The sequence below is a fragment of the Temnothorax americanus genome, unplaced genomic scaffold (assembly GCF_048541705.1).
Source record: "Temnothorax americanus isolate GAGA-0224 unplaced genomic scaffold, ASM4854170v1 Scaffold4, whole genome shotgun sequence".
NCBI lineage: Eukaryota > Metazoa > Arthropoda > Insecta > Hymenoptera > Formicidae > Temnothorax > Temnothorax americanus.
The window spans coordinates 5,645,351-5,658,777 of NW_027509547.1; the positions used below are offsets into that span (position 1 = coordinate 5,645,351).

Sequence of the window (13,427 nt, forward strand, 5' to 3'; positions counted from 1 at the left end):
AAATTCTGTGGATTTAAAAATTGTTAAATAATGATAGATATAACTGAATTTCAGAATAGAGATAATTTCAATATATGCCAACTGAGCTTTATTAATTTTGAAAGACTGTAACGGGTATCTATAGTAGTGCTGTATAAAGAAAAACACTTGATAGAATTCTCCGTGAATCCCATGAAACGGAGAATCTCAACGTTTGTACCATATGACGCGCATAAATAATGACTTTAAAACGTCTCGGTCCGATGACCGACGCAAGAAGCACGACGCCGTAGTTGCACTCAAGAAAATCGATATAAGAACTTCAGTAGGTCGGGCAGGTGACGTTGGTCGCGTGCCAGGCTTCCCCTTCTGCAGCCAAGCAAGAAAAGCATTTTGCGCAACGTATTGTCCTTGCTCCCCCTTTGCTCACCGGCTTGTGGTCCCTTTAACGGAGGTTCCTATACAATTGTACGAAGGGAATATCTATCGTCTTGCATACGAAAAAGTTATCGGCCAAGGAAAATTATAACTCCAAAGCAGGAACTTTAACGATTAATTCAACACAACGAGGACTATTTCGACTTTCAATGTGCTTTTTTACTCTAGCATTATAAAAAATAAAAATAAAAAAATTGATTAATATATTTTAAAAATCTAATATACTAATCTCTCAACGTGTCATATCAGATAGGTATTCCTATCTGTTTCAATTTGTAGGTATACTGAACTTCTGGCTGGCTAATGAAAGCTAACTACTATATAGTTAAAAACTAGCTACTAGTATAGAAACCAATATCTACAATATATGTAAAACGTTTGTTGTTCTGTTTTGTACTCGTAAAACCCTTTAAGTAACAATATGTACTATTATTTAATATTTAGAATAATTATTGAATAGTATAACGTATAATATAGAAGCTATTCTTGAAAATTTTGCCCAGATACTACTAACGACATACTAGTAAAAAAAAATGTCTTTGCATCAGCTGCAATTTTGAAATCAATAATCCAGGTGGTAGGCGATGCTCGGCGCGTGCCAGCGTGTCTGGCAATAAGAGAATCGAAAAATCTTATAAGGAGGGGTTCTCTCCTCCGTGCAATCCGTGCAAGACCGATGCATTGTTTGCACCCCAGCCTGCAAACAGCACGAGTTCGTCGGGCAGCAGATGCGGCGGACTTACTATCGACGTGTTTGTACTATTCATTTTTTCTTTCGCTCAATAAAAGAGAACCACGTCATCGCATTATTGATTTAACATGAAAAATTGAGTTAAACTGTGAAAGTAGAACTTTCCTTTTATGAAAAAAAAATTTTTGCAGATTAATACTTGCTGTGAGGAAAATGATTATTTTATATTTGTGAGGTGTCTATGGTTAGTATGTCTAACATTAAAATTAAATTAGATTTGGTTATTTATTCTTCTAAAAAAATTTTTAGAAGAATGAAAATTTTTACGGAGAAAATTAAACATATAGAGAAAATAATTCAATCTAAATGATTCGAATCAACAACCACTTCCGGGATATGTCTCGTTTACCGCTGGGAATTAAAACATAAATCACAAAAGAGTAATGGACGTTTCTTTATTAGCTTTGTAATGCGTCAATTTCAAAATAGATCATTTTTATTGCACAATCTATTGTTCGATATCTATTGTTATCATAGAATATATTCCGATGTTTGATATCCGCCTTTCTAAATTGAGAGCTATTCGTGGCAAATAAGAGATCGTGGCGCGAAAAGACCGGAAAGTTAGATGGTGGAAAAGATTTTTCCACGCGACCATCTGCGTTTTCTTCGTTCTGTTTATGTATGCATGAAGCTAGCACGAAGCTGCGAGCTATAGGTATGAATTTCTCACAGCAAAGTAACCAGCGATTCGCAATTTCAGTCGAGCCGGTTTAGATGCAAGAACCAACTCGTTCGAAATGACAAATTTTACTGGAGGCCGGCATTCAATGGCCTAGCACGACAAATTTGCATAAAGCTATATCTGAAAGATAGTCGAGTGAAACATATCGATCGCTGCGGTGAAAAATTTGTGTGTCCCTATCCTATCTACCAACCTATCTACTTACATCGTCCTTAAACTGATATCGCGACTAAAGCGAGCGATCTCTTAACGATAGATATTCCCCACATTAATTGGTACCTTTCAGAACCTTTTAGCGTCTTTATTTGAAACGCGGTAAAATTTTTTTGAATTAATTATGATAATCCTTAGAATTATTTATATATCGTACGTAATACTTTTAAAATATTAACCGTAATGAGATGAAACATTTACTGCCTTAAGGGCTTCTTTTCCATACATAAAAAATTGTGCATTGATCCGAATTCATTAAAATATCTGTGGAAAAATTGACAAGTCGAATACATGAGCGAAGAATCAACTAACACCATTTGGACCTGTTCCGGCATCTCAAAGCGGGGTCTGCGGGAGGGAGGAGGAGGGACCCACCGTGGCAGAGAGGGCCCTTGACGGTAGCCGATATCGGGTACACACCGAGCCGAGCGGTACCGAAGAGGTTGCCGAAGAAGCCCGAGGACGATGGTGGGAACGCATGGCGCGGTGTGTTCTCACCAGCTCTCTCGGGGCGCCTAGCTGCGAGGAGCGTCGCCGCAAGGTTGCTGCCTTGTTGCTGCTACGATGTCGGGATCCGTACCGCTGCAGCCGGAACGTTGCTGATGCCGCGCTGCAGCAACCTGCCGCTCCTCGCGACCTCGTCGGTTACCATCACGAGCGATGACAACCATGTTCCGCGACGAGCGACGAGCGACGACCGAAACTGGACCCCACATGACCCGGCCGGCCTACCGATCCTCCTCTATTGTTTCGCTCGCGTAATAGCGCGTCCGGAACTCTCATCAAGTGCGCTCGAGACCGCGGCGCGAGAATGTAATGCGAGACGGTCCCTTCGTGCGTCCGGATATATTTGGCAAAGATGCTGGGGCTCGATAAAACTGATCTTAATCAAGAATGACATTCTTCGCGCAAGATGATATGTCTATTACAGTCGTATATTTGGGAAACGAACAATAATGCTGCTGCGATATTTTGCAGCGAGATTGTAGACGTTAATAGAGGATAACGGGAAAATAAATTAATTTTTCCTATCATTTCATTAATATAATTACTCTCGAACTGTTCTAAAAAATGCCAACCAAAAGATGACGATACGACATGTGATTTATAAACGCACGACTTGCTCTTGTCACGCACACTACTAGTCGCACGACGCATAAAGACAGTAAAGAGAACAGTATGAAAACAAACTTGTATGCTGTAGGGATTATTGTGCGTTCGACTAAAACAACCAGAAGAAATCTTGCGATCCCATCAACGTGCGGCGAAGGGCTCTTTCTGCTTGATCGAAGACTAAACAGATCGTGTTTCCCAAAGATCAGCCGCTAAATGGTTTAGACGGAATCGTGAACATATTATATATTAAATTTAATATTGATTCGTGTGCGGATGAATCGAGACGCGGTACACGCGATTGGACGTGTAAAAAAAGGATTAAATTATTATGGCCATGGCAATCGCGCGATAACTGCTCCATTTTTCCCTCTTTCTAATAATATATTTAAATTCGTATTGTAGTTTTATTACTAATAAGATCAGCGAGCGGTTACACACCGTCTGAAAAGAAAGAAAAACCAGAAGAAAAAGAGAAGCGACTGTACACCGCGGCACCGCAAAGTGAAATATTCCCACAGGAAGACTATACGAAACCTCCCACGATTCTCAAAGGGAAACAGTTATGGTGCGTCAACAAGGACACAAAATTTCAACCTTTCTATGCAAATACGTACCTGCCTCACGGTCTGACTTAACACTTTTCTTCTTCCCTTCCTAATAAAACGTCGAATCCCGCCGGGGACCGCGGGTTCCTCGTGTGTCAGCCACGCGCATCGCCATAGCGCGGTCAGACCCCCATAATGGATGCACGAGGCATGGCTCGTTTCCTTTTCTTTTCGCATATCTTTTTCGCTCCTTCTACGCGGGCCCCTCTCTCTCTTTGTCCCTCGCCCTTTGCGTGCTCGCCATTATGGGCACCCGGAATCCACCGACACGACGGAATATAAGGCAAAGGGTGAAGCCGAACGCGAATCGCAGAAACGTGGGAATCGTCGCCAGGTGATCCCTCGCCGTAAGCTCGTAAGCGTCGTGCGGGCACGAACTTTTGCAAGCCAAGGCAAAAGACGGCCACTCCGGAAAGGGGTACGCGAGAATGGGACGGTCTTCTCCGGGCCCCCTATGCAAGGGGGATGCAACCTGCGTCGAGTACTGTGCGCGAGAGCAGTCATGTCGCAAGACTGAGGCTATGTTATGTATATACATATCGCAAAATTTTGAATAACGTATATAACCATCGTAACTATTATTATTTAAATTGAAGAAAAATTAAAATATATATATATTTATTAGAAAATGTTGAATAAATTATTAATATTATTTAAATAATCTTTCTTCTTATCATTATTTATATCGCATTTTACAAAATATAATTACTAGTTTGTTTATATTGTCACATAGTGGACCACCATCGTGAGAATAAGCGCGATGAGTTATCAGTGTAATTCCCATGGATGCTTCAACACCTGGCAGAATGGTGGCAATCGAGAAAGTTTTGTCTGTAAAAAAGACGAGATCCGGTCTCCGTTCGTGATGAAACGTTTGTTCAGGTGGACAATAATTTTCTATTAATAACGTCCGGTGGGGCGCTGACACACGTGGTAAATAATTTAATTCGTGACAGATGCTGTTACGAGTAACGCGCATTGAAAAAACGTTTACTACCTTCATGAAATTTATAAATTATTTCTATGTGTATGACAAAAAATATTATAAAAATATATAATTAAATTAATACAACTAATATATAAAATAATGTTATATAAATTAGATATATTATACGTAATTTCAAAAGTTTAACTTCTTATTACCAATTAAACTTTTCTACTTTTCGTAAACAAAAGAAATTTACAAAAACAAAACTGAATAATTATAATGGAAACATGAAATGTAAAACTGATGGTATAATAAACATCGTTTAAGAAATAATTTAATATGTTTCCATATTTTACTCATCTACCTCACTCAGTATATTTTAAGATTTGAAATAAATGTTTTTTAATATAGAAAAATATTTATTAATAAGATATATTTATTTAACCATTTGAAGATAAATATTTTATTCGCGTATCATATTATCGATGGTATTAACTTCCCATACCCACAGTTGAAACTTACTACAGCTTAGAGAAGACTTCGGTAGAGGGCAATACGTAGTTCGTTATGCGGTTTACTGTAGCTTATATACTATACTAATAAAAAAAAATATTGTATTGTAGCTTCTACGGGGATGATTGATTTACAGCCATTTAGGCTTGCAAACCTACAAATCTAAATACACTAGACATTCACATACGCCCACATAGACCACATATACACTTTTTTGAATAGAATAAACAACCCACAAAAAGTCGAAGCAAAATATAAAATCTAATGTAAGAAAAACAAAAATAATAAGACAATAGGAAAATAAGAAAAAGAATAAAAATAAAAATAAACATAGATAAAAATTAGTTGATAACACGTTGAATTATGTCCCATATATGAATATAATGATATAAAATAAATGGACAAAGTAAAATGTGTAAGATTTTTGGACAATAATGATAATACAAATAGAAAAAGAAAGATAAAAACCTGATTAAATATGCAATTTTAATATTTCATGTGTCAAATGTATCGAATAAAGCACAATTAGTTAATAAACATTGTGTTACTAGGTATTGTATTGTAAACGCGTAAACAAAGGTATCGCTAAAAAAAACGACTACCGACTGAATCAAAATCAGAAGAATGTGCCAGAGAGACAAGAACAACTATATAGAAGGACTATGTAGCGAAATATTGAAGACAACTACCAAAGAAATAAAACTAAAGATTCTATTCAATAAAATCAAGCAAATAACTCGAGACTTCAAACCGCAGACATCAGCCATACAGAACGAACAAGTCTTGACGGAGAATACCAAAATTCTGAAAAGGTGGCGAGAGTACTGCCAATCCCTTTTTGAGGACCAGTTAGAAGAACACCCATAAATTACTCATAAATTTGCTAGACGTATTACAGAAAATTTTAGAAAGTTACCTCGTAACTTTGACAAAAAACTGTTCGGTTCTTTTTTCGTAAACGGCACTCAATTATAACGTATACAGCGATCATACTTCCAGTGCCAACGTAATAACTCTGAGCGGCATTATATACTACAATTATCGCAATTATCCCGTTTGTTACACGATTCCGGTACATTAACGAGATCACACCCATTGCCTGTGGTCCAGCCTCTCGGGGTCTCTCGAAGCCCCTCGAGACCGTGATAAGAAACGCGCCTTTCGTAGCTGGCATCCGGTGAGAACGAACCTCCCAGCCTCACCTCCGCTCTTTTCACGGTCCTCGAGGTCGCGGGGGACTTTCTTGCCAGGCCACGAATATCGTCGGCTCGTGTACGCCGGCATGTTTTGCTCTTTAGAAATCATTAGCTCCGGCTTTCGTGGCTAATTCAAATTGCAATTTCTGCGTCGCGGAGCAGCCGTTGGCCGGCCTCCATTCCTCCTCATCAAAATACCGTGGCGCACACGCCGCACAGCGCGCAGGATCTACCGAGCTTGCAAAAAGCCGAATTAACTTTTACTACGTGAAAAAGCGCGGCCGCTCGTTTTACGCGGCCCGGGGAGCTCGGCGGCTGATTTCTTTTCTTCACGCTCGCGCGGCGATATTAGTGTCAAAAAGGATGAAACGCGTTTTTCCGTTAGTTGGAGGCTTCCCTTTCGGAAGGTGTCCGATTTTCAATAAGATAATTTATGTTTTCTAGAAATAACAATTAGTAGTCAGCGTTCGCTAAAGCGAAAGCGTCTCGACTATTTAGACGTTGATCGTACTATAATTCTTTTATTCTTTGCAAAAAACTGAACAAGTGTCTTGTCTATAACGTAAATGATACCAACGTTTTGTTTCTATTTAAACAAAAATATTTTTCAAATATTATTACTGCATGTAATTTAATATTGAGTAATTAAATTAATATAATTAACGTATCCAATATTAATATAATTAAATATTTACTGATGCATATATATATTGTTTATATTATTACGTACATTATACGTATGAATTCTGCATTAACGTAAAATATTTTGATTCACGTATAATTATTATTAGATTTACTTTTTCATGTTATTTTTGTATCATTACTAAATGCCGTTACATTTTTATTAAGTAAGTCATTAATAGTATTAATCATTAAAATCATTATTTGAAAAATTAAAAGAAATAAACAATTTTAAATTACAATATTTGCAAAAAGTGCATTTATTCGCAGGAGCTTGATAAGAGGGTACCACTTCTCCGCGGTGCACTGGTGCACTCCGTCAGGGATTCTTTTGTCCGAAGGAATAGATTTAACCACATTCATTCGATTTTAATTTTTTTATTGCAACGAATGGGTTGTGCGCGCGTTCTCATATCCAGTAGAAACTCCGTGGGGATTGGCTGCCACAGATTCATTAGTCAAATGGACCGGTACAAGAGAAATTAATAAGATATGTCCTGCATCCAATTAGGGCGTCGGAGTTTGACCGAAGGGGGTGGATTCTTAATTGCTTTTCGAGGAATGATATACCGCCAGCCTTTTCGGAAGCTCGAATGATGATAAATTAGGGTGAAATATACGAAACTGTGTCTCGGAACATAAATCTTGGAGGGTTTTGTATACGCTCTCATTAGTATTGTATTATTTTGCATCGAGAAAAAGCCCGAAGTCCAATATTATACCGCGCAAAGCCGCCTGCGGTGAATTAAAAATAAATTGCGCGATCAAGTCTAATTTTAAAGAGAAATACTAATTATCAATCTTCCTTAATTATAAGAAAAACTCGTTACACCGAGACGGCAAAGATATTATTAAAAAATGCTTTTTCCTTCAGGAGAGAACTCGAAATATTTCGTTCGACTATGATTTCCATAATTTACGATCTTTAAAACGCTTTAATAACGCGCTTTACCGTTACCTATTGTTATTTTTATGATATCTACGTGCGACACATATCGCCTATAAAGCGCGTTGCCATTGCGATGTGGAATAACGACCGTTCCCAGGGTGGTGTAATCAAAATTTCGAGAAAAATAACAAATGAACGCGAGTCGTTACTGCGGGTCATTCGCGTGATCGGCTTAATTGCACGACGCGATGATACACGAGCGACTTCTCGTGTTGATAATGAATCGCACGGTGCGAGCGCGAATGCGCGTGGGATCCAATCTCCGGGACGAGGGACACGTGGTTAGGCATCGTCTCGCGAGTGCATCCGGAGAGAGTCGAGCTCGAACGAGTTAGAAAACGCGCGATCCACGTGTGCAGAGCGTGCCACGCGTGACTGCAGCTGCATCGGTGGTGGGAGGACACGAGAGTCGAGCAGAGGAGAAGGAAAGGGTCAGTTGTTTCTACTGAATATAAGAACGCGCACACAACCCATTCCTGTCAATAAATAAATTAAAGTCGAATGAATGTGGTTAAATCGATTAAACGAGTCGTGTTATAAAAATGATGTTAAGACCTATATACTCCGAATTATGTTATGAACACTGCGGTATATTTTTATTATTATATTACGAAATGTAGTTATGACTTTTTCATAATTTTAAGCGATCATGTAAAAATAAATTGCAACGAAGAAATTTATAACGGTGTAGCTATCGCAATTAAGATTCTTCCGGCAATCGAGTACCACGATTTCGGAACTGAAAAAAAGCGGGGCGCTGTAATTACCTCCAAAATTACGAAAAAATAACGGTTGCCCAGCTTAGATCGTAAAATTGAGCTAACGAGAAGCGCGGCAAAAGAGCATTCATCACACGCTATAAAAAAAAGGAACCTAAATGTGGGTAAATGCAACGGATGCAGGTTGTTATGCGTTTAATTTTTGGCCACACACGAATAGGCTTGTGCTTTAAAAAAATATTAGGTGAGGGAAGTAGATAAAAAACGTTCAAATTGCAAATTAACAATAATGGTAACGATGCGTAGATCTATACGCGTTAAAGAATTCAGCCGATTTGATAGATTTGCAAACTTGCAATCAATACATCATATGTATTATATGTATAAGAAATAAAATCTGCAATTCAAGCGGCTATTAATGAGTCCGCTAAGACTTCGAGAGATGCGAGTATCGATTTAACATGCCTTTTTTTAGAAAGGAGGATTTTTTATAGTGTTTGCCGGAACTCTTTTTATAAACATAAAAATACTTCTCTTCAAAAAGAACCTAGAACTCTAATCGAGAAGTATGTGAGTTTCCGCAAAATGTGACTCTAGCTTCACACACATTACCAAAGGTGTTACTGAAAGAAACAACTACCGACCGAATCAAAATAGTTAGTGATGATCGTGAAAAAGAAATAGTTCAACAGAAATTTGCTTGACGTATTACAGAAAACTTTAGAAAGCTATACCATCAAGCATTTAAAATAAAATATTTGTTAAAACGACGATTTGAGAATTTAACACGTGCAATCATTATTTTGTTAAATATTAATTATACTGCTTTAAAGTGGATGTATTTGTATGTTACAGGTCAACGCAGTGTTACAACTCCGCTCCTGCGCATCGACCGGTGAGTCATTTTCTTGACACCGTAAAAACTTGACTTCGTGATTGCAGCGCATGGAAAACCCGATTGTGGAATCACTGGCGATTCATCTTCATTAGCGAATGTTTTGACGATATATAATAACCTGCCTAAAGATAAGCAGGTATAATTATTAATTCAATTTTGAATACATGCACACACATGATGAGAGATAAAGTCGCATCTTGCACAGAATTTTTAAGTTAATCACAATACATATTATAGAAAGGTGTGTACAACAAACAAGGAGGTTCGATGATTTGTGCCTGTACGAAGAGAGGAATGCCGTACACTTATTTTCTTCGCGAGAAGTTTCTTTCGCGCGCGTAATTCGCGCACTGTAATTATCCGTTCTAATTCCGAGATAATCGCTTTCTTTTCTCTTAAGCAAAAGCCCTCGAGGCGTAGTTTACCCGCATTCCGTTAAATCGTGCACGGCGCCGATTAAATACGTAGACACTATAATTGAGACATACGTATTTGCAGGAATTTGGGCGAACCGATCATTACCGTTTGCCAAATGCATTTATAATAGTGCCGTTTTAATTATCGCACGCAAGATTGAAGGTAGTGCCACCGATTTATCATCCACAGGGCAAAGCTTGCCCGGCGCGATAAACGTTTTCTTCGAAAGACTTTATTTACGATCGAGCGAGTAAGTGAGACGCGACGTTCGACATAAAATCTTTTGTCGCATGCTCACATCAGCATTGAAGATCGAACTCGGCGGCGTTGCACTAATGTTAAACCTTGAATAATATTGCAGAATTGCACGAATCAACTCGTGCCTGAGAATTTTAGACAAAATCGTTGTTTTTTTATTTTTCACTTACGCATTCTCATGCATACTACTCACGTCAAGCGCGTTAATTTTTAAATTGGAAATGGATAAACAATTAAGCATATGCTATTAAATATTATTTATAAATATTAATTTATTTATTTTAATTCAATATATATTTTTCGTTATAATGGCTCTTACAACATGCGTGGTCTCATCAAACCGAAAAACAGATGGCACCTATACACAAATACAAAATACAAAACCAGGCTATCAAAACAATTACAAGATCTAAAGAAAAAAGACATCGCTCAGATGAATGAAAACCAGCCGTGAGAAAACATAAAATTAAAGATAAAACACGCCACCGGAAAAACAGACAAAGGTCAGAAACCACAAAAGAGAAAACCACTACGTGGATTAAAGAGGAGACGTGGGATGCTATCGAACAAAGGAGGAAATTAAAACAAAAGGGCTTGAACAGCGAAGAGAAACCCCAAGACTATTACCAACAATGCACACGCATCAGAAGGATGTGCCAGAGAGACAAGAACAACTATATAGAAGAAAGATGCAGCGAGAAATTGAAAACCACTACCAAAGAAATAAAACCAAAGATTTTATTGAGTAAAAATAAAATCTTATAAACTTTCCTAAACACCGCGGAATGTAAATAATTGAAAATTCTGTGAAGAAAATAATTAAAAAGCCCCCTGGATTTAGTTACATCAAACCAACTATTCTATATTTTTAGTGAATAAGGTAGCGTACTAACACTGGGGCTCTCCACAAGTTATCTTATGTGAAAATAATGCCCAAGTTATATGAATAGAAATAGTTGCAAAAGTAATAGAAAAAAAAGTCGTAACAATGAATTTAAGTATATATTCACGGAAAAAAAAGAACCGAAAGAAAAGACATTTTCTCTATCGAGGCAGACTTGTGGCTTGAGTTACATAAAAAATAAATCGCATCAATGTCACTATCGCGATAGGTGGATAATAATAAATAATTTTATTATTGGATGAATTATGTGTCTCACTGATGGCGGCGAGACAAAAGTGTATCTTCTTCTTCTTCGGTAGCCTTATGCCACACGAATGGTAACACACCCGTGGCACCCGTATCGCATGTCTCATCACATTTATACCTACACCTTGCACCTCCGCTTCGTCGTCGGCGCGCCTTTGACGCGTGCCGACTTGCGTTTTGTTTCACTCGCGCGTTACATGAATTCCGTATAAAAATGCGCGTAAAACTCGTTAATAAAGAATCGTGAATATTACGCACTCGCATCGTACGATAGCATTTTACACGCACGTTAGAACCTTATGCTAGGAGTGAGAATTAAATCTTTACGCGAGGAAATTAAAGAAGAGAGATCTAATCTCTATCTTTAGCGAATTAAATGGATTATGATTTATCGTTGCGCGCTCGGGTCGGCAGGATTCGCGTTATATATCGGCAATCTACGGAGAGGAGTGCGTAAACGGTTACGCCGTGTGGTTACGTATAAAAACAATAATTCGAAAATGCGCCATATATTTTCTGAGGGGTTAATTACAACGAGGTAGAGCCAGACAAAGTCGTAAGGGATTACGAAATAATTACCCAGTGCGCGGTTTTCGCTCGAGGTTTGCTGATTGTAGGCTGGAAGATAAATGAGCCAATTATGAAATCGACGAAATTTCACACCGCGGACGAAAATTCATTAGGGAGGTTCGTGGGCATAAATAAATCCATACGCGCCCCTCCACGCCCACAGTCTCACGAACAAAGGCAGGTGTCGGCGATTCTCGGAGGTTTAGAACAGGAGATCATTGAGTGAGATTTTGAAGTTCAAGAGTCTCCTATATACAAGCTATAAGAAGAAAAGTGGTTTCCTTCGTCCACACAGAATGCTGAGAATTCATGTGGATCGAGATTCCCAGTTTCCACGACACCGGTTACTCGGTGAGAACAGAAGGAACAACCGGTACTCAGATAACGAAGGGCTGGAAAACAAGGATGTACCCGATAAGAAGAACACTCGCAACAAATTCAGGAAAATTTTAACGAGATTCAAACAATATAGAGAAACATCGAATATATATTATTCACCGTTATATAAAGCCTTGCAAAATAACAGTTAAAAAAGAACCGTGCGTCGCTTTCTATGTTTTCTTTCCTTTTTTTTTCTTAGAGCTTCATGAGCAGTATCCTCGTAAATTCATCTTATAAACCCTCAGCAACGTCTCTTCTCGCTGAGTCGGAGACTTCTTAGAGGCCGTCGGGACTCATTTATTATTCAGATTTATAGCCAGACTCGAACTGACTCCCACAGATCGGCAGGTCTTTGCGACTCTGCGAGTTTGCCGCGAATCCTTGAAGACCCTCGGAAATTCGATGTTTTGCATACGACACGATCTTCGTTCGATTTGAAACTCGCGTATAGTAAGAAGTTTCAACCAGCATTGACTGTACATCTTTCTGGCAAAGTGCACCTGTCAATTTCGTTAATATTTGACTGATGCACATAACGAACGTGACGCATTTCGCGATTGTCAATCATCTCATTTCTAAGAGAATCTTATTTGATAATACCGATGGGGTCTGGTGTACGTTCGATGTGCGCGCCGAATTATTATTTGACAATTACTGGAATCGCATCGTATACGAGGGATACGAGGAGAGAATAATTAAACACCGAGCTGGAATTTCAGTGGAGTCTCTGTGAGCGAAAAGGACGTAGACGTCCGGAGCGGACGGAATAAAAGAAGAGACGGCGCAGAACGTTGGAAGGACAGAAGCAAAGCGGCGAACGGATGGACAGACGGACACGCTGCAGACAGTATCGGATTGATCTCAGCGAGTGAACCCAATTACCCACCGAAGGGCCAGATTTATCGTCTGAACGGGGAACTGACTGAGGGTCCCTGATGCCCATGATGGTGGCAGCCACTCTTTACGATGGCCCTGGGCCC

General features: G+C 38.8%; 1 protein-coding gene and 1 long non-coding RNA gene across 3 annotated transcripts in view; one reads left to right on the forward strand and one right to left on the reverse strand.

Annotated features, from left to right (window-relative positions):
• The window catches only part of LOC143902398 (uncharacterized), a 122,705-nt gene extending 117,930 nt beyond the window's left edge, over window positions 1-4,775 (forward strand). Inside the window, exon 3 of the long non-coding RNA XR_013258358.1 lies at window positions 4,521-4,775. This is a non-coding gene — a long non-coding RNA (uncharacterized LOC143902398). The remainder of the gene's footprint in view (window positions 1-4,520) is intronic.
• Dpn (bHLH protein deadpan) overlaps window positions 1-13,427 on the reverse strand; it is a 48,827-nt gene that overhangs the window by 13,786 nt on the left and 21,614 nt on the right. The gene's annotated exons all lie outside the window — the stretch shown is intronic.